The 17,882-nt window shown below is 37.8% G+C and overlaps 1 protein-coding gene across 2 annotated transcripts in view; it reads right to left on the bottom strand.

The window, feature by feature from the left end:
- ebf2 (EBF transcription factor 2) overlaps positions 1–17,882 on the bottom strand; it is a 72,249-nt gene that overhangs the window by 38,472 nt on the left and 15,895 nt on the right. The window lies entirely within an intron of this gene.

The raw sequence follows: 17,882 nt of genomic DNA, 5'->3' as shown, positions 1-17,882 counted from the left end.
TCAAGTCTCTTCAGCTAGTACAAAATGCCGCAGCGAGGCTTTTAACTAGGACAAAAAAGTACGATCACATAACACCGATTATGGCTAACCTGCATTGGCTCCCAGTTAGCCAAAGATGTGACTTCAAAGTTCTCTTAGTATTGTACAAAATCATACATGGACTTGCTCCCTCTTATCTTTCAGATCTGATCTGCCACTATGTCCCGGTCCGAAGCCTACGATCTGAGAGTGCTGGTCTTCTGATGATCCCGAGAGCAAAGAAGTCTTCTGCTGGTTCGAGAGCGTTCTCCATCCGGGCACCGGTGCTGTGGAATGCTCTTCCCCCTGAGATTCGATCTGCAACCTCAGTGGAAATGTTTAAATCTAAACTTAAAACTCACTTCTACTCCATTGCATACGAATAACCTACTCCTCTTGTCGGTTGAAAATAGTTTGTGTAATATAGTGTAACAATCTGTGAAGCCCTTTGAGACTCTTCGTGATTTAGGGCTATACAAATAAAAATGACTTGACTGACTTGACTACTCTCACTACAATGCCCCGCCTACTCACTCTTAACCGCTGAATACAGTAATGGTAAATGGCAAATGGTCAGCATTTATATAGCGCTTTTCAAGTCAATGAAGACCTCCCAAAGTGCTTTACAATGTGCTTCACACCTACCCATTCACACACTCACACACCAATAGGGAGTCAGCCATGTGCCTACCTGCTTATCAGGGCATTAGGGATTCAGTGTCCTGCCCAAGGACACTTTGACATATAACACAGAGGAGCATCAACACAAGGAAGTGGTGCTTCTTAGATATGTGCATAAATGTTTGATCAAAGCCACTCCTGTCATTTTATGGTGAAATGAAATGAAATGATCTGCATTTATATAGCGCTTTTCAAGTCAATGACTTCCCAAAGCGCTTTACATTGTGCTTCACATTTCCCAATAGCGGCCGTGATGTGTGCAGCCATGTAAGGCGCTAACCTGCTTATTGGGGGTAATTGAGGGTTCAATGTCTTACCCAAGGACACTTCGACATGTAACACGGACAAGCCGGGATTCAAACTGGGATCCCTTAATCCTAAAACGATCGCTCTACCTCCTGAGCTACTGCCGCCCCAATGGTGATTTATCATCATACTAAAATCATTCCCAGAAGCTTGATCCTTAATGATGAGCTGCGCCAAACCTTTCAAATCGTTTTTTTTTTTAATAAAACAATAGAAAATAAAAGTATTTTTACGTTATGGCACTTAGGGACAATGCTTCTGAAAACATATTCATATGTTATGGTTTTGAATTAGTTGATTTTTAAAAAATATTTCTTAATGTTTTGTTTTTGTGTTGGAGTGCACAAAAAGCAGCAATCCCTTCTGGCCTAGGTCAGCAGGAATCCTTTGGATAAACCTCTTTTAGCTTTATTAAAGTGTAAATATTAGCATTCCTGGATGTTTTCTTTTAAAAATGCGAAATCCAACTCCTGAGAGACTACGTCTGTCCAGATTGCAGCTAAACAGACAAACAAACAAACTTGGGGAGGCTGGCCGGGTCTGCGCGGCACCAGGGGGCATTGTTAAATCATTAGTGAAATTTAAGACCTTTGCACAGGAGGACGACCAGGCACCAGCAAAGACACACACAAACACACGGCCCTACAACACTTGTGTTCAAGCAAAGAAAACAGCCCTTGTTCCTAAATGTCTGTGCTAGCTGGCCTCCGACTCAGCAAATGCAAATACAAGCTTGATTACGTTCCGTGGATGACAACTTGACAAGCGAACGCTCACAAAACAAAAGTTGATGCGAAGAATTGGCCTGAAAGTCAAAGTTGCAAAAAGGGAAAGTCGCATAATCCGGTTCGCTTGCAAGCAATCTGAAGTGCCCTCTAAATCATGCTAATCTACTCTCTTCTGATCCTCTCGGACCCCTCCCCAATACCCTACTTGTTAATCAAGCAAAGGTGAACCCTATTAGGAAGAGGGTAAATGGGATTGCTGTTACTTTAGAAAATCCACACAATATGTATGTAATGTTTAGAGATTATTATTCCAATTTTGGAAGATCCATTGATATATTTATGTTTTTATTGTTCTGTAACTATTGCAGTAAATATACACGTATTTACGATATAACATAACATATTGTTTTACTATGTTTTATCCTTTTTCACATTTTTATCTTTTCATTTGTTTTTCTGGCATTGAAATCAGATGCACTCCATGTTCGTTTTACTATTCAATAATGATTAATATTTTTTATGTAAGTAATTTATTTTCATAGTAACTTTGTACTTTAAACCCCCAACCTTTGTAACTGTAAAATCTGCCACCTTCGCCTAATCGGACGAAAGATATTAAAAGGCTTATGACTTATTTCAACATCGGCACACTGTAAACAATAATTAAAGAAAATATATATTCTAATAAAGATTCGTGTATTCGGCTCAGATGGTGGCGGCAACCAGGTGAGGAGTACAAACATTTTTGTATCGTGCCTAAAGTCAAGCTTGGTGTTGGGAATGCCACGGTTTGGGGGCTGCATGAGTGCAACTGGAATTGGGAAGTTGCATTTCATTAAGGGAAACACAAACTCGAGCATGTACTGTGGAATACTGGAGCAGAGAATGATTCCCTCTCCAAAGAAAATGTTAAAGTCTGACAATGACCACAAAAACACTTCTAAGATGACCAAGGCTTTTCTAAAGGGGCTAAGAGTATATAGGATGTACTGGCCAAGCAGGTCTCCAGATCTAAATCCAATAGAACATCTTTGTGGCATCCTTAGGCGGAAGGTGAAGAAGCACAAGATCTTGAATATCCCCCAGCTATGTCATGTTGTCATGGCGAAGTGGAAGAGCATTCCAGTGGCAATTTGTTAAGGCTTTGGTGAAATCCATAACTAGGAGGCTTAAAGTACTTCTGATAAATTATGGTGGCCACACAAAAATTGAACTTTAGGAACTTTTGTAATCACTTTTGTTACCAGGGGTTTAGCTACTAATGGCTACAGTTTGAGTATTTGCAGGGGGGAAATAAATTTACACTGCTATATAGGCTTCACACAGACTACCTTTCATTCTGTCAAAGCCGTGTTTCTTCAGTGTTAACATAAGACTGACAACCAATTGTAATACTGATTTAAACACTGACATCTAAAATGTAACATAGATATTTTTTGTTGTTTAGAAAAAAAATACAAAATTTCTGAATTTCATTTTTATTTCAAAATTTTAAAAATAAACGTTTTTTAGGTTTCACATGTGTTGTGTTTTAATTTTGTTTAAATGTGTCCAACAAAAGCACTCATACTATGTATTGGAACTTAGTGTACAAGATTAAATGATAGGTCATTGGACGTTTTATTAAATTTAGCTTGTTAATGTTCTTGTTTGTGTTTACATTTTTTAAAGATCAACTGCACAAACTGTACCACTGTTTGTTTTTGAAAATAGTGATTGCTTTTCCATCTTGGGAACGCAAATCCCTGCCCTTCCCCTGCTGTTGTTTATGGACTATTGAAAAGGAAACCCGCTAAACACAATGATGTCACACTCTCAGGCAGGAAATCTGAATTGAAATACACCAACAATGCATTATAGTTATGGGTAAATGTTGTTTCCTGTTCTTGTGCATTCCAGAATGTAGGTTATAGTAACTCAATCAGTGAGTTAGTCTTTTTGAGTTGGGAAAATGTGTCCCCCAGAATTTAAATAAGAATTTGTTTGCGCTCTCTGATGACAAGGTCAAAATTGCAGTATTTGCCTGCATGAGGCATTTTATATATAAAATTGTGATATTGTTACAAAGTACAGGAGTAACTGCAATCTGATTACAAAAGTGAACGACGTACTGGATTTGATCTGTCATTATCCTTGTTTGTGTATTGTGCATTGCTTTATTGGGCTAATTATCAAACTACCTACCTATGTAGAAAAATTTTAGCTATAAGTTGCACTGTAATAATAATGCCATTTTTTGCTTATTCGTAAAAATGCAGTATGTAAAGAATGCACTTGTTTTCAGTGTAGAAAAAAACACCTTTAGTTTATGCGTGCTTTGCGTACAGCATGTTACAAAACACTAACGTGTTTCTGCAAATTTTGATATATTTTTTGATTTTCCATATATTTGTTGTGCGTTGAGTCAGGAACATGTTTTTATTAATGTAAGTCAATTTTTCTCGGTAAATACAGATATATGTCAAATAATCTTTACAGACTGTACATAAAAATGAATTGAAAATGCAGCTTTCGTTTGACTTAGAATCTTTAAATGTTTTCTTTTACCTAGGAGTTCAGCATTTACATTTGTATTGACCTTGTATTTCTTTTTCTTCTGCAAGTATCTGCACATCTACTTAACTCCACAGTTTGAATTGGTTTCCCATTTCTTCATAATATAATTTTTACTTGATGGATAAAAACAGTGTTTGCTATAAAAGTATGATAGCATGACGTATTCCGGAGTGTATTTTCCAAGCCACCAACTTTTACATTGTAATCGGAAAAACAGTCGGTACACGAATCAGACAACTGCTTGCGTAGAGTCCAATCAGCTCATTTTGCAAGCATACCACAAAAACAAAGTTTCTGTTTTCTTCTAAACTAGATACTGTATACTGAACAGCCTTCACAACAATGAAAATCACGTCATTTTTGTACTGTGGTCAAGTTGAACCCTCAAATACTGTCTCACTTCAGGTTTGTAAACTTTCAACAGTCGAACTCTGACCAAAGCTCTCAGGCAGTACCTGTCAAAAAAAAGTGATTTTGCGGTCTCTTTGTCTCCTCTTTTCGTTCGCATCGCCCCCAGGGAGGAGGCATCCCATGGTCCTGTGCCAGCTGCTCAGTGGTCCAGCCTCCTCGGGTGAGGCGTTGTGCACTGGAGCCTCAGGGCCCTGTCGCCAGGCAGCACCCACACAACCCCCAACTCTTGGCTGATGGACTTTCTGACAGGGTGTTGCGAAGAAAGTGTCCAGGGTTCGACCACCAGGGAGAGACCGTGACAGTGGGCCAGAGGGACTTACGGACCTGACTTTATATGTGCATAAAAAGATCCACATTTCTGTGTTCTACTAGTACTAAGAATGTAAGCCAACTTGAAAATATTCCTTTATGACTACCAAGCTTTATTTAGGCAAGCTGGAAAGCAAGTTCCATCCAAATGCAATAGGCTCTTTATTTTGGTCTCATCTCTTACCAAACGCTTAGAACCATATTTGGTGAATATCAGCACAGCGGTTTTGATGTACTTTTACCAGAAGATAAACACGTCACATTAATGATGGTGAAAAAAAGACCTCCGTAGTGGAGTTAAAAGTACTTTTTCCATTAACTATTTTTAAATTCTCTAGTGAGTAAAACAATGACTAGCCGAGGTGCCAAATATACAACAGACATAAATTCAATAACTGTCACATTTATTGGTTGTTTAGGTGCCCGTGATATTTGTATTCTAAGAAGCTGATAAGTGGTCTTAAATTTGGAAACATATATGCTCATTCAAAGCAGCCGTGAACCTGAAGCATCAGCAAAATCTCGTTCCGTTGTAAAAAGCTTATATTCATAAAAAGGAAATATACTGTACTGTACGTTAAATGCAGTTTTGCATTGGAAAGGCTTACGTTACAGTTTTACTTAACTTAATGTTCTACAACAGAAATTTACTACAAAGGACCAAAAAACAATTGTAAATGTAAAAAAGTGAATCAATTCGAAAATTGCTAAATGTCTTTTAAAAATTTGTTTTGTTTGTATGGCAGGAAAAACAAAACTACAGTTAAACAATAATGCTAAGCCCGTGTGCAATCCTAACGCAAAAACAGGGAAAAATTCACGTTATATTTAGAGTTTATCAAAACTGACTTTTATTTTAAATGTTGCCATAATTGTGACTATTGCATTGCATTTGAATTTTTCAAATGATTTTTGTTTTATTTTTTGGGGGATTGTCCTGTCAGGATTGCTTGAAATACGTGTTTCCTATTATTTAACTTGATTTTTTTTTGTCACTAAAATCTTTTTAATGTGTCAAGCGTAAGTGAGTTAATCGTGATGTTTAATACCACTTTTACAGATATAGATTTAGATCGATTCAAACAAAATCCCAAACTTTTATTCGTCAAATTAGCATTGTGAACTACATTGACCACAATTCCATAATTACTAAGACATGACACGAAGTCCATCCATCGGGTCGTGTCGTGTTACGGGGGGTGCTGGAGCCCATCCCAGTCATCTTCGGGCAGTGGGAAGGGGACACCCTGAACTGGTTGCCCAGCCTATTCATTTGTTACTGCTGTAATGTTTTTGAAGTAAATATTCATTTTCCATGTTTTTTTTTTGGTTTGTTTTCATGACTGTGAGCTTTTTTTTCTCCATCAACATCTTATCTTTTGTGACATGACATTGTGATATTTATCACATATTGATCTGCCTGGAAAAAGTAGCCAATTAAGCAGCTATTTTAGTATACTCTATTCATATTCTTAGTTTTTATTGTACAGAGGTTACCTCAAAGATTGCAGGAATAAGAGGTGCAAGGTGATTTAAAAGCCACTAGAGGACAAGCAATCTCCTACCATGACAATATTGTCCCACATGTTTAACTTTGGAGTGCTTGTAAGACGAAGACCTCACAGTGCATTGCGGTTCATGAATTTACATCTGGGAAAAGCTAAGAATGTGACCTCTGACACCATCCAAAACTGTTTCTGCATTCGTTCTTTGGTTGAAAGTTTAATGTTCGTTCCCAAAGAATGATTATATTTTTCTTTAAGATGGACGCAAGCATTTAGAAAGGCGTGTCCCCTGCTGTTTAGAGCCCAGGGGTACACCATCCCGGCTGCTGAGAAAATAGCCCGGCTCAGAAGCAACGCTCTCCATCACGTGTAGTTTGTTTTTTAAATTGGTTTAAGTCGTCCGCGCTCAAGCAGGTGGGGCCACGGCCACTGAAACAGATGGTCTCCGAGACTCCTCCGGATATTTACATATAACAATAAGTGATATCTGAATAGTTTTTTGTCAAACTACCCAGACAGTCTTAATCCATTCAAAGAACTGTTGGCTAGAGACTTACCGCACCAATGCAAGAGATTTGTGAACATACAAACAAGGGCCGCAACGATTAGTCAACGTTGTCGACAAAATTTGATATTAAAAACAGTCGACAATGTATTTCATTGCCGATTAGCATTGCTCGACATATATTTCAAACAGAGAGAGGCATTTTTAGTGAATATGATCTCTGATCGCTGAGAGTTGCCCATGCGCAATTACCAATGGCGTCTCTGTCTGGAGCGCTAACATAAACGTTCAGAAATGGCAGCGTCAACATCAACGACACGTACCATAACTTCTTCAGTTTTAAAGAGTTTTAGCCCAGATAGGGCCAATAAAGAGACTACTTGCGTATCATGGCGCTAGATCGGCGATGCATAAAGATTTAAAGACCATGTCGGACCGTTGAATGAAACGAGACTGACTCGCTTTGGTAAAATTCAAGTAATTTTCAAACTAATACGGTTTTGATGACATGCCTTTTACATTTTAAAGGTGTATATTTTTTTAGCTATAAAAGAGAACTTGAGCGTTATTCCAGACCGTGCCTGACAAATGTATTTGCAATTAAATGCATGCAGTCTAAAGTACAAACGTCAGTCCTTCAAAAGCTTTTGATTTTAAACGTGAAATACTTGTTACAGACCTGAGGTTGACCACTGACAGTACTTCACAAAACAGACATCATATTTGTTTTATTTTACTGCTGCTAATGTGCCTTTGTTGGTTTACAAGGATAAAAAAATGTTTACTTGATTTTGATTTATTTGAATTTGTATTATTTATTATTTTATTTATTTAGTTTTTCCCTGTTCCTTTGCCTGTTTTTATTTTTCATTTTTATGAGTCCACATATGTTCAATAATAATAAAGTGTTTCATGTGTCTTGTGATTAATATCATTTGCTACATAATTAAATCAACTTCATGCTAAATTTAAGAAAAAATGATTTGAAATAATTTGAAATTTGAAATTGCTATTCTTGCTAATGCCATTTTCTGTCTTAAACCAGAATTTCAGCTTTTGTTGAGCCGCCTGTGTGGCGCATGTCTTAGTTGCACTTGAATAAACTCTTATTTTTGTTGTTTTTGAGGGTTTGTGTTGGCGTTTGGACTGCATTTAAAACACCTCTTTTCTTACTCTCACCATTTTCATGCTAAATTAACAGAAAACTACGAGCACAAGCATGAAATCTCTTGCCACTCCCCCCGTGCGTTCACGTCAGGTACAGATGGATTTTTTTTAGGCCTGACCTCGACCTCTACCTCAAACGAAGGACCCCACCCTAAATACATTTCCGATCATTTGACAAATTGTTTCAATAGTCAAAAACTAGTCGGGAATTGAAATCGTAGGTAGTTTTAAACCTAATCCAAACATGCTTTTGCAACTATATCAGCATTAATAAACAGTCCACTTTTGGCAATGGATAAATTGTGTGGAAGAACAGAGCAGTACTAGTTAAAAACAGGGATAGTGGTACGAGCAAATAACTAGAACTAGAAGACAACAAATGGATCGATACAACCCACAAGGCGAGATTAAGAATAATGGATTCTCCTCTCCATCCCGCATCAAAAGGCGAGCCGTAACACACATAAACGTGGCTCAAAGTGGAAAGCAGGATCCTAAAAAGTAATACCAGACCACGAAAAAACACACATAGCGCATCAAATGTCGCCCGTTGTGTACTGTTTTTCTCATTTTTCAAATGCGCTGACCTTACATGAGCTCGGGTGAACTCGTTTTTAGCTTGGGGGAGGATACAACAATATTGACAGCATTGGAAAATTCCAATCGATTATTCTTCTTTCCTCGGAGTGCCGGCTTGTTAAAAAAGACCGCTCTTAGAAACACGATCAATTAGTGAGATAGTGCTTGCCATTGATCACTCGCCCGCCCCCACAGCACAAGGCGATGGATCCCTGCACGCACTCCTTATGACCAAATATTGATCTCGGCTTCTAAGGATGATATAAAAGCACACACGCCCTCCCACTGAACGCTGACCTCTCCAATCCAAAGCGTACAGACCATTCTTACTAATACCGATGCTGACATCTGCTTGTCTCCATTGTGAAGCCACCACTCCACTCATAAATACAAATGCCATCTTGGGCTCACAACCAATAGAGCATCTTGCTCAGAGGTCATCACGCCAATGATTCTGCCATTAAAACAATCTCTGCAGGTTAATCCCAAGGACCCTTTCAACGATCATTAAAAAACAGTCGTGGTGATATTTTAACTGCAAAGGTTTTGCACAATACATTCCAAAGAATTACAGTGTTTGTACTCTTCTTGTGTTAATGTCCTGAAAAAAAAACAGCTGTTTAAAGTGTTTTGTTTTATTGTGAAAGTTAACAAAGACGAGCCGAGATTTTTTTCTTTGTTTGAAACGTCCCAGGAAGAGTCATTCTAAGTTGCAGTTGGAACGTGAAAGGTGGATGCTCTACCAAATGTGCATCCATCGAAATCAAAAGTATGACTGCACCGGAATAAAATGTTTTCAATTGTCAAATGTCGGTCAATCTGAAAAAAATATGATGCATTGCATTTAGCTCTTTTTATGATAAAAGAATCGAGCAAAATTACAAAGATTTGAAGCACTCCTGCCAAAGCAGTCGTTTTAATCCTTGCATAAATATTTTTTCACCATTTACTAGGTACTCGTAACCAGCGCAAAGCTTTATGGTTGAGGACATATCAAAGACGGAATCTATTTTTAAATATTTAATCAGATTTAATGAACTTTACTTTCATTTGCATGATGGTCTTTCTTCAAATATTCTGAAAATAAAATTAAATTTAAAAATTGTATGAAGTGAAAAGTTGAGGAAAAGTTCATTAAGTGAAATAACAATCTTTTCCAGACAAATAATTCAGCTAAAAGTCAGTATTATTTCTCTTATTTGTGCTTCCTCAAACCATTTTAAATAGATTGAAAAGGAATGCTTTAAATAAGCATGATAAATTTGCTACCTTTATATTCTCTCGTCATAGTTTATAGTTCATCTTTAGTGAAATAAGAAAAACAATCCATAAATATGTAAAAAGATCTGTCTTTTGCCACATATGATAATGCTGCTCATCTTGATTATTGTTTTATTATTTTGTTGGACATGAATATCTCATCTCATCTCATTAGCTGCACCGCTTATCCTCAGTAGGGTCATGGGGGTGCTGGAGCCATCCCAGCAATCATCGGGCAGTGGGCAGGGGACACCCTGAACTGGTTGCCAGCCAATCGCAGGGCGGACAAATGTAAAATCAAAAATGTTATTTTCAATACTGACTTAATTATAAATCCTTATTTGTATGTATACAAAATTATTAATGCACCATTCCAGGGTCACAATAAATATCTGTTCAAAAACTGACACTATTAAACCATTTATACTGTAAATGACCATAACATTGTTTTAATGCTTCGTAGCGGTTTTGTTTGCCTTTAATACTGAAATGATTTACTATTTACTTTGAAATTACTTAAATATTACTGTTTCTTTTGATTTTGTTAGAATATTTTAGTTGCACGCGGTTTTTGAGTGATGCGGGCCGTACTCACACTGTTGTAGAGAACAAAAGCTGTAAATTTTATCTTTAGAAGTCAAGATACACTAATTTTTAGATTATTACAAGGAGGCGGGCATATTGGTTATTCGGCTCATGTAACAGCCAATCAAGGTTTATTCAAGTCGAGTCTGTTTATTTATATAGCTCTTAATCACAAGGATAAGGGCTGCACAGACCATTTAGCTTTAGAAGAACAGTTGACCCGTGATTGGTTGCTGTAGAGCTGTCGGATGAGGAATTGTAATAAGAAAAAATGCTTGGATGAGTAGGAAACATTCAGTATTTTGGGATTTCTTTACCACTTAGTTCAAAGTCTTGAAACTTATAGTGGACTAATCATCAGTGTTGGGACTAACGTGTTACAAAGGAATGCATTTTTGAAGCACAATCACTTTTCTCTGTAACCAGTACTGTATCGTGCTAGTAATAACATTTTGTAACGATAAATATGAAGGCTTCACTGCTTCCACAGGTTGGTGTACACCTTTCCTTCAATTTTTTTAGTATGTGGCTATTTTAAAGCAAATTTATGGGGATGTCTTCTACGCGAGTTTATACTGTAACCTGTATCTAGATCAGGGATGTCAAACTCAGTTTAGTTCTGAGGTCGGATCCAGACTTTCTGTTCTCAGGATCAGTCAAAGAATGTTTTAGCGTACCGTATATTTTCATTATTATGCTTTATCATTCAGCCTACTCTAGCGACCTACCTTACATATTATAGTCATGAATGACAAGGGATATTTTCAAAGAATAACACATTTATTCAAAAACAATGGGGGAAAAAAGGATTTTCATGTTTTGCATCAAATGCGTTAAATGGTTTATTTGAATAGTTGAATGAATACTACATCTGAATCAACTCACCACGCTAGACAAACTCAAATGGGAGCTATGAAAAAATATGATTTTTGTCTTAATTGTTGTACTGGTTTGAAATAAATAAAAAAGAAATACGAAATAAAAACAATTATCTGATCATGGACATTAAGATTAGACTACATCAGATCATACTACCTGGCTGGGCCTACTAAGACTGAGAGTCAATCTTTTAGTCCTCTTTTAGCAGCCAGAGAGAGCATTTGACTGGCATTTATTTTAAATTTGTATAGAAATTACCTTGAGACTTGCTTCTTTTTTTGACATACTCAGAAATGTATGGTAGGCCGGACTAAATCATCCAACAGGCCGGGTCAGGCCTGGGAACAGTATACATAACATGCCTGATCTAGATAGTTACAGTTAAAGTAACTCACTACTTTGTGTGTCGGTAATCTGGTGGGGTTAATGCATTACTTTTGAAAAAAAGTAACTAGTAACTGGAACTAATTACAGTAACTTTTTTATCAGTAACGCGCCAAACACTGCTTATCATATACACATTTAAACAGTGAGACATTTTAAGAAGCACAATGTTTCTTACACCAGGACCCCTAATTAAGCAGTCAATTAGGTTGGAAAAAAAATAAGAAGAATGATGCATTCACAATACTGAGAGTGTGAGGAGAGTTAGCGAAGATGTACACTGACGTGCCCTTAGCAGTCAATCTACCTATCTGCCTATCGATCATCTGTCGAACCAATCAGTGAGCAACATGGTCTATCCAACAAAGATAACTGCTGTTCTCCAAATAGAAACACGCAGAAAAGTCATTCGAAGTCAAGATGAGAGAATTGTAAAACTGTTAAACGCAGCAGGCGGTGGCCTATTAAATCATCTTCTCTCTTGGACAACTGGAGAGCCGTCTCTTTGTGGCCTCTCACTGCATCCATCCTTTCAGCCCTCCTCATGGATCAGCTATGATCTCTTTCCCCTTTCACTCAACTACGGATTAGGGAGAGAAGGGGGCAGCGATGGGGGCAGTGACGGGGGCAGCGAGAGAAAGGGGGTAGGGGAAAACTGAAACAATATGGAGAGGAGATTAGAAAAGTGGGGGTTTGCGCCATTTGGGGAATTGCAAACTACCTTGAGCTCGGGTAGGTGTCCTAATGACAGTGCCTAATGACAGCAAAATTAGAAGCATGCTTATAATTTTGAGTAAACACCCCTCCCTTACAATAACTCAAGAAGGGACGGGGTGTTTAGTCAAAATTGTTCTCAATAGGAAAATAAGTGGGGACTGGGATAATCAGTGTTGGGAGTAATGTGTTACAAAGTAACGACTTCCTGGATCACAATTACTTTAACATGTTATTAATATAATTCTTTGACTCAAATGGTGTTACAACATGGTGCGTTACACCGCTACTTTCTAAAAGCAGGACATGAATTATATTGTTCACTATATTTGACAGCATCATTGAACCCTCAATCTGCCAGCAACACTACGCTAAAAAAATATTAAGAAGGGATGCATGTTTCTATGGACCTACAAAATACAACTGAATACACGGTGTTACCGTCTCAAGCGCAAAGTATATAGAGGCTGAATTTCTCCCTACTTATATTTTGATGTTCCGCTGACCATATATACTCACATCCAAGCCGTATTTACAGCTATAGAATAAAATAAAAACATAAGAGCGCATATTTAGTTGTGTGTCACCAGTAGCAAATTGTAGGCAGCACTTTGGGGGGGGGATTTAACGGGATAGTGTGCCAAATGTTGAAGAGAATTGAATTGAATTGTCTTGATTACCATTAATATGAAAGTTGTGAAACATTGTATGCAAAGAGATTAAACATGACAGTCCAGGGTAAACAGGCAATGTCATTTAAAGACAAAAGAAAAAAATGGATATGGAGTGTCTCGGCTGTGTTAGTTTGCAAGCTCTCAAGATTGCACTAACCAATAATGTGAAGGGTTGACCACTTCCACAGGTTTGTGTACACGTTTTCTTCTATTTCTTTTTTTATTTGACTATTTTTAAGTTGTTTGAGGTGCTCTGCTTCAATGCAAGCATATACCATAATTTGTAATTAGTAACTTCCAGAGTAATGTGCTATTTTTGGTTGTCAGTAATCTGGGGGTAATGGAATTACTTTTAAATGAAGTAACTAGTAACTGCAAGTAATTCTTTTTCAGTAACACGTCCAGCACTGTAGATAATAAAGGGTGAAGAGAAATGTTGGGGTGTCTGAGATAAGGAGCGGGGTTTAAAGAAGGCAAAAACAAGAGAAAACATAAGAAAAAGGGCGGAAAACGTCACGGGTATCGGACATGAGTCGGCCCCCGCGTACTGCATGTTAATTGGAGAACAGGTGTTGGGGTTGGGAGCAGGAGGCTGATTACTGGAAGCACAGAAACCGACTACACCCCCTTCCCACAAGAACACACACACATGAATAATTTAAGAACCAAGCAGTGACGGGGAAAAAAGGTCAGAACAGGGGTCACTGAGACACATATACAATTGCACATAAATTCATATACATAAATAAACATGTAAGGTTCCAAAAACATATCTTTATTCCTGTGCATTCAACCTCCCCCAAAGTCTCACTTATCTACTAATCATGTGCTTTTCTAACATTAGTTGTGTTTCTATTAAAATTGTTAATTATTTCCACTGAAATGTGATTCACAGGCTAAGCAGAGTACGGATAGGAAAACATTACGGTGCCACATTGTAGAACGCTGTATTGGGCCATTATGGGAATGAGTTCAGCCAAACCATCGCTGTACAACGATTGACGAATCATGTGCGCCTTCAAGATGAAAAAAGGGACACAGTGTGGTACCGTGAGTAGAAATAGCGAGAAGTAAAATTGAATGCGTTTTCCTATGTTCCTATGTTTCAATAGTGCTCAAATTGCAGCGATCCGAGTTTGATTCCCGTTGCATCCAATGTTAATCAAATGTGATTGGCGGTATGTGTTGACTAATTAACCATTGCCCAAGTATGACAATTTACCACCGTAAAACCTCAAAAACGTTGATGTTAAAGAAGACAAGAATACTTACGGTAAAAGCAATAAGTAAGAGTAACTTATTTTTCTTTCTGTGCGGCTCAGTACCAAACGACCCAAAGCGCGGTATCAGTTTGTCAACCGGTGGTTGCCGACCACGGGCGTAGTGGTTGTGAACATGTTTAAGGCTTTCCTAGTTAGACTTAACAGTCATAGTCCATACGTAACTCAGAACTGTGCAACTAGAGTATTAATGCTGAAAACAAATAGAGGACTTCTGAAACATGTACATCATCAGACTGGATACCTGGAATTGCAAAAGAATTGGTTTTTTGACATGTCTCAAAAATGACCTCATGACAGCGTAAAAACAGTTTGCGAAATTCCAGGGGTTTTATTTTACCACTCTGCTTCTGCTACCAAACACACCAATATAACATAACAGGAAAAAATGCACATTATGCGAAATGAGTGGAAAGGACCACACCAAATACTCTCGGCTTATCAGAAATTAACTACCTCCTAATGGGCCACTCCCAGAGGAGAGGATTTTGCAGGGTAGTCAAGAGGGAGACAGACCCCCACCAGGAAGCCTGATTAGAAAGGAGCAGAGGTCAACGATTGTGCTTAAATCAGTCATAAAACCTCTCCGTGGTAAAACTGTACACGATTCGCTCTCTCGGCAGCGGGCTGCAGAGTTACTAGAACTGAGGTTGGAAGCTTTTAAGGAGGAAGTGTATACGGGATGGAATAGGGGGTGAATCATGTGCAAATGAGAAAAGCAGCTGCTGCGAGGCATTCTGGGAACCCTGAAAAGACAACAGCCTAGTTTTTCCATGATATGAAAAATATCCTACGCACAACTCCTGAGAGACGCACTGTCAACAGGCAGCCAGCTCGAACTGAGAAGGGGAAGAAAAGGGTCCTTGACATAAATGAAGTGAGTGTTTTCTCCGCAATTGTTACGAAAGTAGGACTGAAGAGAAGTCGGAAGAAGAAGAGGCGGGGCGAGCGGCAGCCGAGAGCCAACGGAGGTTGCGTCCATGACATCACAGACAAAATATTCCCCCTCATGACCATTCATCACTCTGCTGACAGAGGCCGTGAAAAGCCGAAATCGCTCGGATATGAGCGCCTTCACACACTCCGATTACTGCGCTGGTTAAAGTGTGATAAGTGGCGGACAGGGGGAACATTTACTGCATGTGTGAGCCCGAAAGCAGATATGAAACATACACATGCTTCTCATATGAAGATGAACGAGAGGTTGGACCAGGGGGGCCCAAGTGCAAGAGGTCCTAACAAGGTTCAAAATATTCATATCCTCACTCTTTGGTACACTTGCAAATTCAAATCAGCTGTACTGCAAATATCAAAGAAACTTATCTTGTTTGTAAATATTTTAACTCATATCAGCTCAACTATTTGTAACTGATATAAGTTTGTTCTTTGAGTAACATTAAGAATACATAACTAATATAACAGCTGGCATTAAATGAGTTAGGTAAGTACAGTACGCGCATTCCTCCTTCACCTGTTTTTTTCTGTGTCTCCTGTGAGAGACGATCTATGCAGCCCAAGCCCTGCCTCTTTTAAAGGGCAACACGCCAAGCGGGTGGCTGTTATAAACAAACCGGCGAGTGTGTGATCAGCAAGGGAGCCCAAAAGTAAAAAGAGAAAAAAAACTGCACCAAAATCAAACTTAAACATTATTAATATGATTATATTGACTTTATCTTTACAAAAGGTGTCTATTTTATTTTATAAAGCCATGCTGTGGTTTTATTAGATTATTTTTGCTGCCCAGATAAGGGGCACACCTATGTGGTTGTTTTTTTTCTAATCCTCAAAATCAAATATGATGACATTTGTCATTGATGACAAATGAATTTTCTAATTTTAGTTTTATCAAAACAATTGAATAGTACGGAATTCTTTACTATTAAACTTGAGGCAAAATCATACAACAGAGTAGTCTAGTCATTCTCCACAGAATGTCCTGCATCAAACGTACTCATTTTGATAGTATGCAACTATAGATAGATGCAACATCTGTCGGGTTAATAAAGCTTATATGAGGCTTTTATTTATTTATTTATTTTATTTACTTTTTAAATTGCGATACCTGAAAATAAATGTTTTTTTGGGCCCAGTATGGCTCTTTTAACATTTTGGGTTGCCGACCCCGGGGTTAGCTTGTTGTTCTGCCACCAGAGCCTGTTAAAAAAAAACACTGGGGCCTGAAATGAGTTACTTGTGCTTAATTTATCTCTTTGATTCAAACTTTTGTTATTTTCTTGTTTATCAAAGTATTTGAATTTACCTTGACTATTTTAATCTATTTTCAAATTAAATGTAATGTAATGTTGATTGAATGGAACAGATTGAATGGTTGGTTAAATGAAATTTAAAAATAAGATATTGCTACAGTTACACAGTACTTGAGTATTTTTACTCAAGTAATTATTTGGATGACTAATTTTTTACTTCTACTTGAGTTCAATTATTTTGAAGTAACAATACTTTCGCTTAAGTAACATTTTTAGCTACTCCACCCATCTCTGAGCTTGACTATGAAAATCAACAGTGGGCGTAAAGAAAAACCATAAAATTTAGCGACTTATTTTTGTGATACAAGTTAAATGTTTACCACCATCAAACAGCACTCATATCAAATCTGTGAAAGCCAATAACTGTTGAACAGGGGTGTCAGACTCACATAATTTGGGCACCACCAAAGCTAGGGGCTGGCTGAGGGTGGGCTAAACTCTAGTAAAAACATTCGTCTGTTCTCAAATATCTTTTTACAAATATTCTACGCAAAATACAATTTAAAAATCCAAAAGATATATATTTCACAAATTATTATGGAATTGTATCTTACTGTATATCATCCTACATCTATGGATCAAACTTTGTATTTCTATTGTGCTTTGTATATGTCTCAATGACAAATTCTACTGCCATGCCTATGAAAATTAATCAATTTTTCAGTTACAAAAGGATTCAGTATTTTTATGGGCTGCACTTACATTAAACTTTTGAATAAGACAAGGGGGCACAGACCTTTATCTGCAATTGGTCCCCGTGCCGCAAGTTTGAGACCCCCTGGTGTAGACCAACTGCGCTAAGGTTTCTATTATCTCGAGTCAGATACACAATTTCCAATCTAGTCTTCTTAATCTCTAGCAAATGATGACTGTTTATAATATTAAATCCTGCAAATTACCACCACAATAACAAACATTAATTAGGAATTAATTAGATACCTAAGGTTCTTGTCAATCAATATGCTTGTAATGAAGTCTTGTGATGATTCCATTTTTACCATGAATTAGGATTGGCTAACATGGACAAAGCTTTGCTGCCGACCAACAAACCTCCAAAAATACATTGAAGTTCAC

This window comes from Urocampus carinirostris, chromosome 5 (assembly GCF_059441175.1).
Source record: "Urocampus carinirostris isolate Australia breed hairy pipefish chromosome 5, RoL_Ucar_1.0, whole genome shotgun sequence".
In the NCBI taxonomy this organism is placed as follows: Eukaryota; Metazoa; Chordata; class Actinopteri; order Syngnathiformes; family Syngnathidae; genus Urocampus; species Urocampus carinirostris.
Note: the sequence above shows the minus strand (reverse complement) of the source record. Positions and strands in the feature narration are given on the sequence as shown.